General features: G+C 43.9%; 1 non-coding gene across 1 annotated transcript; it reads right to left on the bottom strand.

The window, feature by feature from the left end:
* Positions 1-11,275: 11,275 nt before the first annotated feature.
* On the bottom strand, positions 11,276-11,331 carry LOC144808164 (U7 small nuclear RNA). Its single transcript, XR_013606690.1, has one exon. It is a non-coding gene; the product is annotated as a U7 small nuclear RNA (small nuclear RNA).
* Positions 11,332-11,820: the final 489 nt, after the last annotated feature.

Genomic DNA, 11,820 nt, shown 5'->3' with positions numbered 1-11,820 from the left:
GGAAAAATGGAAAACGAGGTGGGCACATAAGAAAGAGGAGGCCCGCTCCAGACAAGCTACCCCTGAGTTCCCTCTGAGAGAAGTAGACAAGCCTGAAACTTTATGCCCCATGCGCGAAGTACCCGGTGGGAGGTATGTGCACGTTCCGTGGTCCAGACAGGATATTGTGTCCTTTACTAACGATTTCCCGAAACTGCGGGAGAAGCCAGTTGAATGGTACCGGCAAGTGGAAAGGTTTGTAAAGGTGCAGAAATGCCTGTGGAAAGACCTGGATGGGTTTTTCGACATTGTGGTCCCGGTCGATCTATGGACCGAGTGTAAAATAGCCATAGCCTGGCCTAGTGAGGAATACCCGAGAGATGAAAAAACCGGGGAACCATCGAAAGAAGTGATGAGAAAATATGAGCAAGTAATTCAGCATCTGAAACTAAAGGTCCCAGCAAAGGAAACTGATTGGACCAGGATAGACAGAACAACGCAGGAAAGAGAGGAGACAGTGCACGCCTATTATGAAAGGCTGTTACAGGTGTTTAAAACATACAGTGGTATAGATAACATCGAGATGAAGGACATGACGCACTTCATTTACAGGTTCGTAAATGGTTTAAGACCTGAAATTTGTCAGTGGATAAAAGATAACAAAATATGTTGGCACTCCAAAAAGGTAGATGAGGTCCTGCGGTACGCAAAGTACTGCGAGGACGAGATGGCAGAAAAGAAAAAGGCTCTCAAGGAAAAGGTGATGTGGGCTCAGGTGAAGCTCGCAGAGCAGCAGGAAAAGCAGTTGAGTAACATGGTCAAAAATGCTAAGAATGAAGGCCCTGGGGGAGGGGGAGGAGGCAAGCCCCGGCCCAAAATGAGCAGGGAGGAGGCTATGAAGAAATTTCCCTGCCATCAGTGCGGCGAAATTGGACACTGGCGTAACGAGTGTCCTTACTTGCCCGAAGATAACCCCAAAACTCCTGATTTAACTCCACAGACGCAGAAAGAGAGACCAAGAAAGACTCAACCACAGGTAAAAACAGTTCAGGTGCCCCGAGCACCAAAGCAAGTATACAGGGGAAAACAGGCAGAGGGAGATGAGATAGAAGTCTGGGAAAGCAATGAGAACAGAAATGCAGCAACTTCGCAGTATCTTCTAAATGATACCTTCCTTTGTGATGACCAGTACTGACGGGGCCTGAGAGGGGAGGACGAGGAGTGCGTACTTGGCGCCTCCTTGCCGGTAGACCAGTCCGGACCATACATTGAACGAAAGGTTGACGGAAACGATGTCACCTTTCTGTTGGACACTGGCGCTACCCGTTCTACTGTGAGAACAGTGGACGTTCCAAACCTACCCCTCTCGGGAGAAGCCATCCAAGTAGTGGGTGTATCTAATCAATTGATTAGTACTCCTGTTACCAAGCCCATGGAGATCTCAATTGGAAACTTTAAGGAAATGCATAGATTTGTCGTTTGCGACACCAGTCCAGTAAACTTACTGGGACGTGACTTGCTGTGCAAAATGAACTGTACCATCTTTTGCACACCAAAGGGTGTTGAAATTCAGACCCCAGATGAAGACGGCATTTATAAATTAATGTTAGTCCGCCCTGACTCGGAAATTAAACGAATGACCATGCAGGATTTACCCCAAGAACTACAAGAAGCCGTGAAGCCAGAGGTGTGGGACTTTACTGGGAAAGATGTAGGGTTGATGAAAAATGTGGACCCCATACAGATAGCAATAAAGGACAATGCAGTATACCCCAATACTAAACCCTACAGGATGAATGCAGAAGTGAAAGCTGGTGTTGCTGTGGAAATAAAGAAATTGTTAGAAGGAAACATCATACAGGAGGTGATGAGTAGCCCATGTAACTCTCCGATTATGGGTATCAAAAAGCCTAGTGGCAAGTACAGAGTAGTACAGGATCTACGAAAAGTCAACAAAATAGTAGTTCCCTGTTGCCCTATTGTCCCGAACCCAGCAGTGATTCTGTATCAGATTCCCTGGGATGCTGAGTGGTTCACAGTGATAGACTTGTGTCATGCATTCTTTTCCATTCCTTTGCATCCAGATAGCAAATTTCTCTTCTCATTTGCCTTCGAAGGTCACGTGTATTGCTGGAACCGGGTCCCTCAAGGGTATACAGAGAGCCCCTCTATCTTTAATCAGATCTTGAAAAAATGTTTGGAAACTTTGGTCTTACCTGGGAACTCTGTCTTAGTGCAATACATAGACGACCTCTTGGTGGCGTCTAAAAGTCATAAGGATTGTGTGATTGACACCATTGCCCTACTGAATCATCTGTGTGAAAAGGGACATAAAGTGTCCCCTGACAAGTTACAGTTTTGTGCAAAATCGGTGAAATATCTGGGGCACCAGATAGAAAAAGGTGTCAGAAAAGTGACATCGGAAAGAGTGAGGATAATTCAAAAGATGCAGTTACCCCGTACTCAAAAAGAGATCAGAATGTTCCTGGGTGTGATAGGATACTGCAGGCAGTGGATTCTGGGATTTGCAGTCCTAGCCAGGCCCTTGATAAAAATGACCAAGAGAGGGACACCCGAGATTGTAGAATGGGATGATGAAAGCTTAACAGCCTTCACCAAGCTGCGAAATTGTCTGTGTACAGCCCCTGCATTGGGGATGCCAGACTATTCCAAAGAGTTTGCCCTATTCTGTGACACTCGCGATAATTGCGCATTGTCAGTCCTAACTCAAGACCATGGCACGACAAGAAGGCCTGTGGCATATTTCTCTGCCACCTTAGATCCAGTGGCTGCTGGATTACCAGGTTGTCTGAAAGCAGTAGCTGCTACCTGTGCCAGTTTAGAACAGAGTGAGTCAATTGTCATGGGACATCCGGTAACTGTGTATGTTCCGCATGGAGTGGTAATTTTGTTGACCAGAACAAAAACACAGTATCTCACCCCTAGGCGGCTGACAAAATATGAGAGGATTCTTGTGGGTGCTGCAAATGTAAACATTGTCAGGTGCAGTATTCTGAACCCAGCCACCTTACTCCCCGACCCAAAGGATATGGAAGGAGGGGTGGATGATGAACACGATTGTATTGATCTAACAGAATTCAACACCAAGCCACGCCCAGACATAAAAGAAACGCCGTTGCCTGAGCATGACAAAGAATTATTTGTAGATGGTTCATGTCTAAGGCATGAACAAGGAGGCCTGAGTGCTGCCTATGCAGTAGTGTCCCTAGAGAAAATTGAGGAAGCAGGTTATCTATATCACATCAAGTCTGCACAAGTAGCCGAATTGATTGCTATGATAAAAGCTTGCCAAATTGGGAAGAACATACGCATAACAGTGTATACTGACAGTCAGTACTGTTATGGGGTTGTGCATGACTTTGGCCAGTTGTGGCTGCAGAGGGAGTTCCTGACTTCATCGGGTACCCCTATTCGAAATGGAAAAGTTATTCAAGACCTTTTAGAGGCAATCCAGTTACCAAAGGAACTGGCAGTGGTAAAATGTGCTGCTCATAAGAAGAGCATGGACAAGGTATCACTGGGGAACGATTATGCTGATCGAGTGGCCCAATGGTGCGCAAGAGATCGGTATATCGTAAATCCAAAACGAGGGGGGCCAGGAACCAGCTGCCAACTTCAGGTGTTTGAGGAAGTGCCTACATGGGATGAGGTGAAAGAGTGGCAGCAGGCGGCACCTTGGCAAGAAAGAGAGAAGTGGAAGGAAGATGGATGTAGACCAAGACGTGTGGATGGTGTCATTATAGGTCCAACTAGTATGCCTGTGTTACCTAGACACCTACTTAGCGCAATGGCGAGGTTGATACATGAAGGATCACACATTGGTAGGGACGCCATGATTCTAGTGTTCCAACAGACTTGGTACAGTAAGAAGTTCAGGAAAGTAGCAGAGTCCCTCTGCCAGAGGTGCCTGTCATGTCAAAAGATGAACCCAGGGAAGAAGACTGTAGTGGAACTGGGGAAAATTGGGAGGTCCGGGGGTCCCTTTGTAAGGATACAGGTTGATTTCATCACCATGCCCCATTGTGAAGGGAAACGATATGTCCTTGTCATGGTCTGTTTATTTTCAAAATGGGTGGAAGCTTTCCCTACTCCCAAAAATGACGCAAAAACTGTAGCTAAGTGTTTATTAAAAGAACTGATACCTAGATTCGGGGTGCCAGTCACTATTGAATCAGATCAAGGCTCACATTTTCATAATGACGTCATCGATGAACTCTGTAAGGCCTTTGGAATTGCACAAAAGCTACACTGTGCCTACCGTCCAGAGGCTTCTGGAGTGGTGGAACAAATAAATGGAACTATCAAAAACAGACTAGCAAAACTGTGTGATGCAACTAAATTGAACTGGGTGAAGGCCCTGCCCTTGGTCCTGATGGGACTCAGAAGTATTCCTGATCGCAAAACAGGCCTAAGTCCACATGAAATAATTATGGGAAGAATAATGAGACAAGCATGGGTACCAGGAAGCAAACTGTTGAGTATTACTGATGATTTGGTACTTGAATACTGCAAGAGATTGGGTGACCAAGTGCGTTCTATCTCTCGCCAGATCGGAGAAGACGCCATCCTCAATCCAACGACTCCTCTCCACAAACTGGTCCCAGGGGACTGGGTGAAGATAAAGAAGCATACTCGGAAGAGCTGCCTGGAGCCAAGGTGGGGAGAAAAACGTCAGGTGATTCTGGTTACTACCACAGCAGTCAAGTGTGCTGGGGTTCCGCGTTGGATACACGCCAGCCACACCCAGAAGGTACCACCAGACGAAGTGCCTGAAGCAGAAGGACGTCCAGCAGAGGACTCTGCAGGAGCCAGACCAGAAGTAGCTGACAGCGTACAGCCCAGTACCAGTCAAGCTGCAGAATCGGCAGACGTTGGCCCAAGGATAGTTGATGACGAACTACCAAGAGTCCAGCCTGCTGAAGGGGTCCAAGAAGCTGAGCCAGAAATAGCTGAAGACGAGCTGCCAAGCATATGGCCAGAAGAGTGGATTCCATTGATTGACCTCACTGAAGACCCTATTCGAACAAATGAAAGACTGTGGGAAGGTAGAGAGTGGATTAGTGAGGAAAAGCAAGGCATAGGCGAAGAGCCTCAGAATCTTGAGATTCACATCAAAACTGAGGAAGGAGAAGGTCAGACAGGGACAGACCACGTGATTGATACAGAACAAGTGAATAAGACTGAACAAGTGCCCGATACCGAACAAGTGAAGGATCTTGAACAAGAGAGGAATACAGAACAAGTGATTGATACTCCTCCACTGACACCTGATATCGGGAAGGGACAGACTAGACATAGTGTAATAGTTCGAGCAGAAGAAAGTCCAGAGATCGAAGTGCTTGAACAGGATCAGATAGAATTAGAAGAACGTGTTCAGGAAACAGAATCAGAGACACTTGAAGAGCAAACACACAGTATACCTGAACAAGGCCAGATTAGTACCCAGGCAGAAGAAACCGATACTAGCCCTGGAATTAGTCAGATAGAAGAAGAAGAAACTGAAGCAGAATTGCCACAAGCTAATCAGAATAAGAGGGCAAGAGAAGGAAACGAAGTCCAAGTACCAACCAAAAGACTTAAGAAAAGAAAGCATCTTGAGCCTAAATACATAAAGAAATTGAGATTGAGAATAAAAACAGTAGAAGAAAAACGTGCAGAAGAAAGGAGAAGTGCTCGTATAGCAGAACAACCAGAAGACTCTTCCAAAAGAAGGAGTGATCGGATAAAGAGACAAAACAAAAAGTACAAGTCACCTGAATGGACACTTGTGTTAGAAGAGCTTGAAGATCTCGATATCACTGACGTAAGCGACGGAGAGCCCGTCCCTGAGTACTCTGACGAAGAGGAAGAAGAGCCACCGTGAATTTGCACAAAGTAAGATACTCGTGTAAAGTCACAAAGAGGGGTCGAGAAACTTCTTCTGAGCCAAAATGTCTGATTCAAACGTGAGTGGTAGACCTAGTCGCAGCTGTTGCAAAACTTGCTGCAAGGTATGTGTCTGTAGTGTAGTTGTCCTGATATTACTCTGGATAGGACTAACAATCTTTATACCCTTTGCTGTGAGTAAAGATACTAACATTGTCCCTACTGAAATTGTAAATACTGACAGTGAAGAGCTGACAACACAGAGTGTAGCTAGACATGAAAGAGCACTGAGACAAACAAAACAAGACTTAGAAGCATCAGATGAGGAACTACATTATCATAGAATCAAAAACAGGACACGCTTAAATGTTTTCGCAAACTTGTTAATACACTATGTAGAGACTATGGAAATTGAAGATTGCTATGTCTGCATGAAGCTACCTACTTCTGTAGCTGAAGGCGTGACATACCATCACTTGCCACTGACATACGGAATTTCCTGTAGCATTTTAGCTAGTTTATTTTACAAAAGAGGACCGTTACAGTACTATTACTCTAACAATGACGTGATCTTTTCTGAGCTTCCTATACGTGGGAACTTGAATCCTGTACATACCAAAAGTGACGCAATACGATACATGGGAGATTATTTCCTGACTATAGGTAACATTGACATAGCGGACGCACACAGAGATAACTTGACTTGTTCTTTGCATGAGCAGGAAAAGATGTTCCTAAACATGGCAGAGAAAAGGAGAATTAAAATACAAAAGAAGGCTAATGACGAAAGTCAGAAAAGCCAAACGTGGGCAGAGAACAGGGAAAGCACCTCAACTGGTGGGGCGGGTCCTGCTCTGTTGCTGGATTTTGAAAAGAAAGGCAAGCTATGTCTTCACCGCGAGAAGACTAGCTATTATAATAACATTTTCATTGGTTCCAGTGAATGCGAACATAATTACAAGGTAATTGGAGGTTGGGGTTTCAAAAATGGGTCAGAGCCTGTGTTTCCTGGAATTTATTATATTTGTGGGGACAAGGCTTATTTCAAATTGCCGGATCACTGGTATGGAAGTTGCTATTTTGGCATTGTCTTCCCGAAAATATACCATGTGAATGGAGGTGCTGGAAGCAGTGAAAATACTAATGGCTTAGTGCGTAGTAAAAGAGAAAGTATAGGTGAAATTATGGGTAGTATTTTCAGTGCACTGATACCTGGAGTGGGAGTGGTTCTGAACACTCACAGAATTTGCAAATTGTCTACTATAGTGGATGTATTGTCTACTGAGACAGCTCATGGATTTCTGCTGGTCAACACCGAAATGGTTGCGATCAGATCAATGGTTTTGCAGAATCGACTTGCTCTTGACACCTTATTAGCGAAAGAGGGCGGAGTCTGCCGGATGTTGAAGGCGCAACATTGTTGCACTTATATTCCGGATAAAAGTGTACAGATCAAAAGATATGTGAAAAATATTACTAATTTGGCAAAGGAACTCAGACCACTCGAGGTTGATAGTGCCTGGAAGAGACTGGTAGATGGTCTCTCAAATGTAGGTCATTGGTTCGCTAGTATAGGTAAAGGCTTATTGCTCAAAGTACTGATGCCAATTGGAATTATAGGTCTCATCCTATTTTTCATATTTGTCTGCTGCAAATGCCGCAAGCGCACCGGAAAGCATGAAGTGAATGCAAGAGGGGTGAAACGAAGTGTGGATGAGATTGAATTGGAGGAAGTGAATGATCAGATATACAAAAAGGTGAAGACTTCTCACCCTACCAAAATTGAAAGAGAAAAGTTGGAACGCTTGCTGGAAGAGATAGAATTGTATAAAGTGTGAAAGAAAGTTGGCATCTGGTTCCATTATATTTTGTGATGATAGTAAATATCATCAAAGAGGGGATTGATGAAGCAAAGCTTCGCATATTTTGCGACTTGCCGAAGTCAAGAACCTCGTTTATGTGTAACAAGGTAATAAGTGTACGTCTTACTAACGTTTATATTTAGTTTAAACGAGGTTTCCAGACGCTTGCATATGTGTTTTACTAAAATAATTTACTCGAGTCACTTAAAATGTCTGCCGCTTGTATTTAGTTACTGCGCATGCGTCAGCCACACTCACGTGTCCTGACGCGTCTGCAGAAGTGGAGGGAAATTTATGCGCATGCGTAATACATAGCTTGGCCCAATGTGGTACTGCTCGTGCCACTGCTCTTGTGCCTGTTTCCATGTAGCTAACATTTAGACTGCATAAGTATATGTTATGATGATAAGTTGAAAGTACAACCCTGTGATGTGATTTCATAACGTTATTTCTGTGTATTAATTTGTTCTCGCTTACTTTTCATGTACCGCGGGGAATGGGGGTCCAAACTGATTGGGAGCCATATTGACGGTCTCTTCTGCGCATGCCCAGAGAATACTGAAAGGTGGCAACTTTGGACAGTGGAACTCAGCCAACTGGCAGCCACAGTCAAGATGCGCCTGGGAAAGCCACCTCTGCGCTACGAGAACGGAGTATTGTTGCTCCTCATGTGTTACAATGTTAATTGTCACTCGTATTTCTGCACAGTTTCTCATGGGAACCCCAATCTTGCTAGGCGGTACCCAAATATGTAAAGTAGGCATACAAATCTTGTATTCTGATTGGTGTGTTACCCAAATCCTACCTTAGGACCAATCCAAATTGAGGGATTCTGACACTTTGCAACATTGGGGGGTGGTACACCGTCCCAAAGAGTATATCTACCCTGGGTTCACCTAGGGAATTGTCCGACTTGTCTGGTTTAGCTGACCTGTCACTGACCCATCGTACTCAATAGGTGACTGAAGATACAGAGAGCTGCGGAGCACTCTGTCCGAAATTGACCATAGACTAAGGTTTTACTGAACCTTAAAGTGCTGGCGAAGCACTTTGCTGGGAGTTCGCTGACCCAATCGGGGTCTTGATCGATAGCTGCAGAGAGGGTGGAACGCAGGCGTTGCTTCCAAACTGCGGGTGTGGTCCTGTCCTGAGCGGTCCTGTCCTGAGGGTTTGCTGTCCTGTCCTGAGGTCCTGTCCTGATTCCTAATCTGAGGGTATCCTGTCCTGTCCGGGGTGTCCATTCTACACCTGCTGTCCTTTGAGGGGTATCCTTCCTTGAGGGTTTCCTGTCCTTAACTGACCCGTGGCCAGGGTTTGGTTTCCACACCAGTCTAGGTAAATACTGCTCTAAGTTCCTTAAACTTGCACCTTTCTATATTTCAGTCTTTTGCTTTAATAAAGACATCTTGCACATGTTGATTTTTCCATGCTTTTGCCGCAAACTATTGAAACGTAAAGTCATTTTACATAATTTTCTTGATATGCTCTCATGTCATCCTACCTTGTAGAAATTATATTTTGCATTGCAGTTTGTCATTTTCTGATATGGTCTAGAACCTCCTTACCTAGACTGTTTAAAGGTCCCTTCACTTTAAGTTTAGCGTGTTACTCTTTATAGGCCCTCCTATAGTTACCCATGCATAGTCTGTCCATGCTTAAACATTTCTGAGATTATATAGTATTTTTCCATTTGCATTTCATAACAGTATTTCGATGATTACCCTGTCTTTATTTCTCTATAGTTATATCATTTACATTATCCTAGTTATTGAATGCCTTATTCTTGTATATCTCATGAATGAAAATAACGAACTCTAGATAAACATTTTAAAACTTCCAGTTGTCCGTGGTCATTTAAACAATATTGAATGTCATTTGAAATTGCATTTGCTGCCTTTCCTTTTACAGCTAGGCCCCTGATCCATTGAAGTCATAGGTACCCGTGTCGGTGGATGGTAAGTCGGGTACACTGAGTCATAACGATAGGGAACACGCACACAATTGGTAGCAGCCCGTGAAGTCGCCTGGTCAATGAATAGTGTGAATTGAAAGTATATGGGCCCTGTAGCCGGAAACGGCGAAATCATTGGCTGGGTGACCTCGCGCGCTCTATCATAAGTCAATGCCATGGGAACACGCACCGTAATGCCCATGGCACGCCTCCCTATTGCAGGGTGAAGCAACACAGCAACTTTCGCTGCGTTGCCTTAGTCCATATCTACAAGGCCATGATAAAAGCCACGTAGGGTGGCTTTACACGGCTTTGTAGATATGGCCCTGCAGTGTGCGCCGCCGGACCGTCACCGAAAGTGAATTTCCGGCAGCGAACAGGAGCTTGTAGATAAGCCCCTGAGTGTCTTGACCTTCAGTAGAGACAGACATTTCAATATATAATGAAAAACGTGTCGTAGAATGTACCATTAATCCAATTTTTGACAGATGTTCTGCTGGACATAACATTTATCTGCCCCTCCCTAGCAGAATTGTCTTCAAAAACACAAATACAACACAGGTGTCACCAGTCAGGAGACCCTGTCAACACAAGCATTGGTAATCCATCTGCTTGGACTGTGTGATGAATTTAATGCTGTTTTCATCACTCATCGCTATGGACAAAGGAGAGACCTCCCTGACAAGTAACACGGGCGTGGAGAGGATGTGGTGCAGTGGCCAGAGCTGCTGACTCGAGAGCTGGTGATCCCTGTTTTCGTCTCGGCATTGCAACATCCAGTGATTCTGGGCAAATCACTTTCTCCAGATGCTATATATATGTTCCAAGACGAAAAAACAGAAAAGAGGGAAAACTTTCTGAAAAAAGAGTGCCACCAAAGCAGATGTTAACAGTATTTTGACCACGGAAACTGATATGAGAAGCAGACAAAGAACAGGCCTTTTTAAATGCAGGAAAACATGCTAAAACCAATAGATTGGAGGAAAAGTAAGTGGCAAGCACAGAAGCCAAGAAAGAGAGGCTCGAGAGGAAAGGCCTTTTTTAAGTTTATAATATAAACAATAGATTTCACAAGCACAGCTGTGAAGGTGGAACCTAAAAAGGACCAGGTGCTCTAACTCGTGGTCCGTTAGGTAAGTACCCATGTCACTAGTGTCACTGTTACTTTAGCGAGCGGGCGCAGGGCCCACTACTTTACACTCTGCAAGTCTGTTTTGTTTACATTTAAGCTTGTTGTAATCATTTATTTACGTCTGGAGAGACAACTTCTCACAAAGCATTCTATTTAGAAGCAAATCTAGAATGGAGGTTACATGGACTAAAAAGATCCAGGCTTTCAAAATAAGATAAAATTGTGCAATTTCAGCAAACAACAACGAGAATGGCTGTTTTCGTTTGTGTTTACAAAATCAACTGGCAACATCTACCATTCATTAACATAGTTAGCAATATCTACAAAACAAATGTAAACGTTTACCCCGCTTCTAATTAAAAGATAATATTAACATTTAATTAATGCAATATGACTATTCAGCAATCCTTTTTAGTATAGACAAGAACAAAAGTATTTTTCCAGATCTTTCGATAACTATATATAGGTGGCTCCTCTTTAAGAAGAACCTTCTTGACAAATAGTAAAGAGCTAAATCCTTAACATGTAAAGTTGTAATTTCACTCCCTAGGACTAAGTAACACCTACTTTTATTATTGTCATAATGTATATATTCACTTTGATTAAAATGGGAAGGAGTAAAAGATCTGAGGGTACTAACAGAAGTTAAAATTGACAATTTAACACAGAAATATAAAGAAAACAAGTTGATGGCATTGCACAGAAAATATGCAAATATAAGTACTACGGCCACTCCCTGCTTGAGATCTGTCGTCGACAAATCAAACACCACTCTGGCGTACATGCGCCAAGGTATAATGTATGCCGGGTGGGCGTTCCGTCGTAAGGAAGTCTCATAACAGTGATACAGTAAAATCTACAAGATTTCACTGAGTCACTTTTACGACGCCACTGCGTCAAAACCTTGCACCTGCTTGAAGCAGGTGTAAGGATTGACGCAGCATGATGGGAATAGGCATTCCTGACCATTGCTGGAGTTGTGTCGTGCTTACAACACGACTCCAACAATG

The sequence above is a fragment of the Lissotriton helveticus genome, chromosome 1_2 (assembly GCF_964261635.1).
Source record: "Lissotriton helveticus chromosome 1_2, aLisHel1.1, whole genome shotgun sequence".
Taxonomy (NCBI): Eukaryota; Metazoa; Chordata; class Amphibia; order Caudata; family Salamandridae; genus Lissotriton; species Lissotriton helveticus.
The sequence above is the reverse complement of the archived record's forward strand: the minus strand, read 5'-3'. Positions and strand labels throughout refer to the sequence as shown.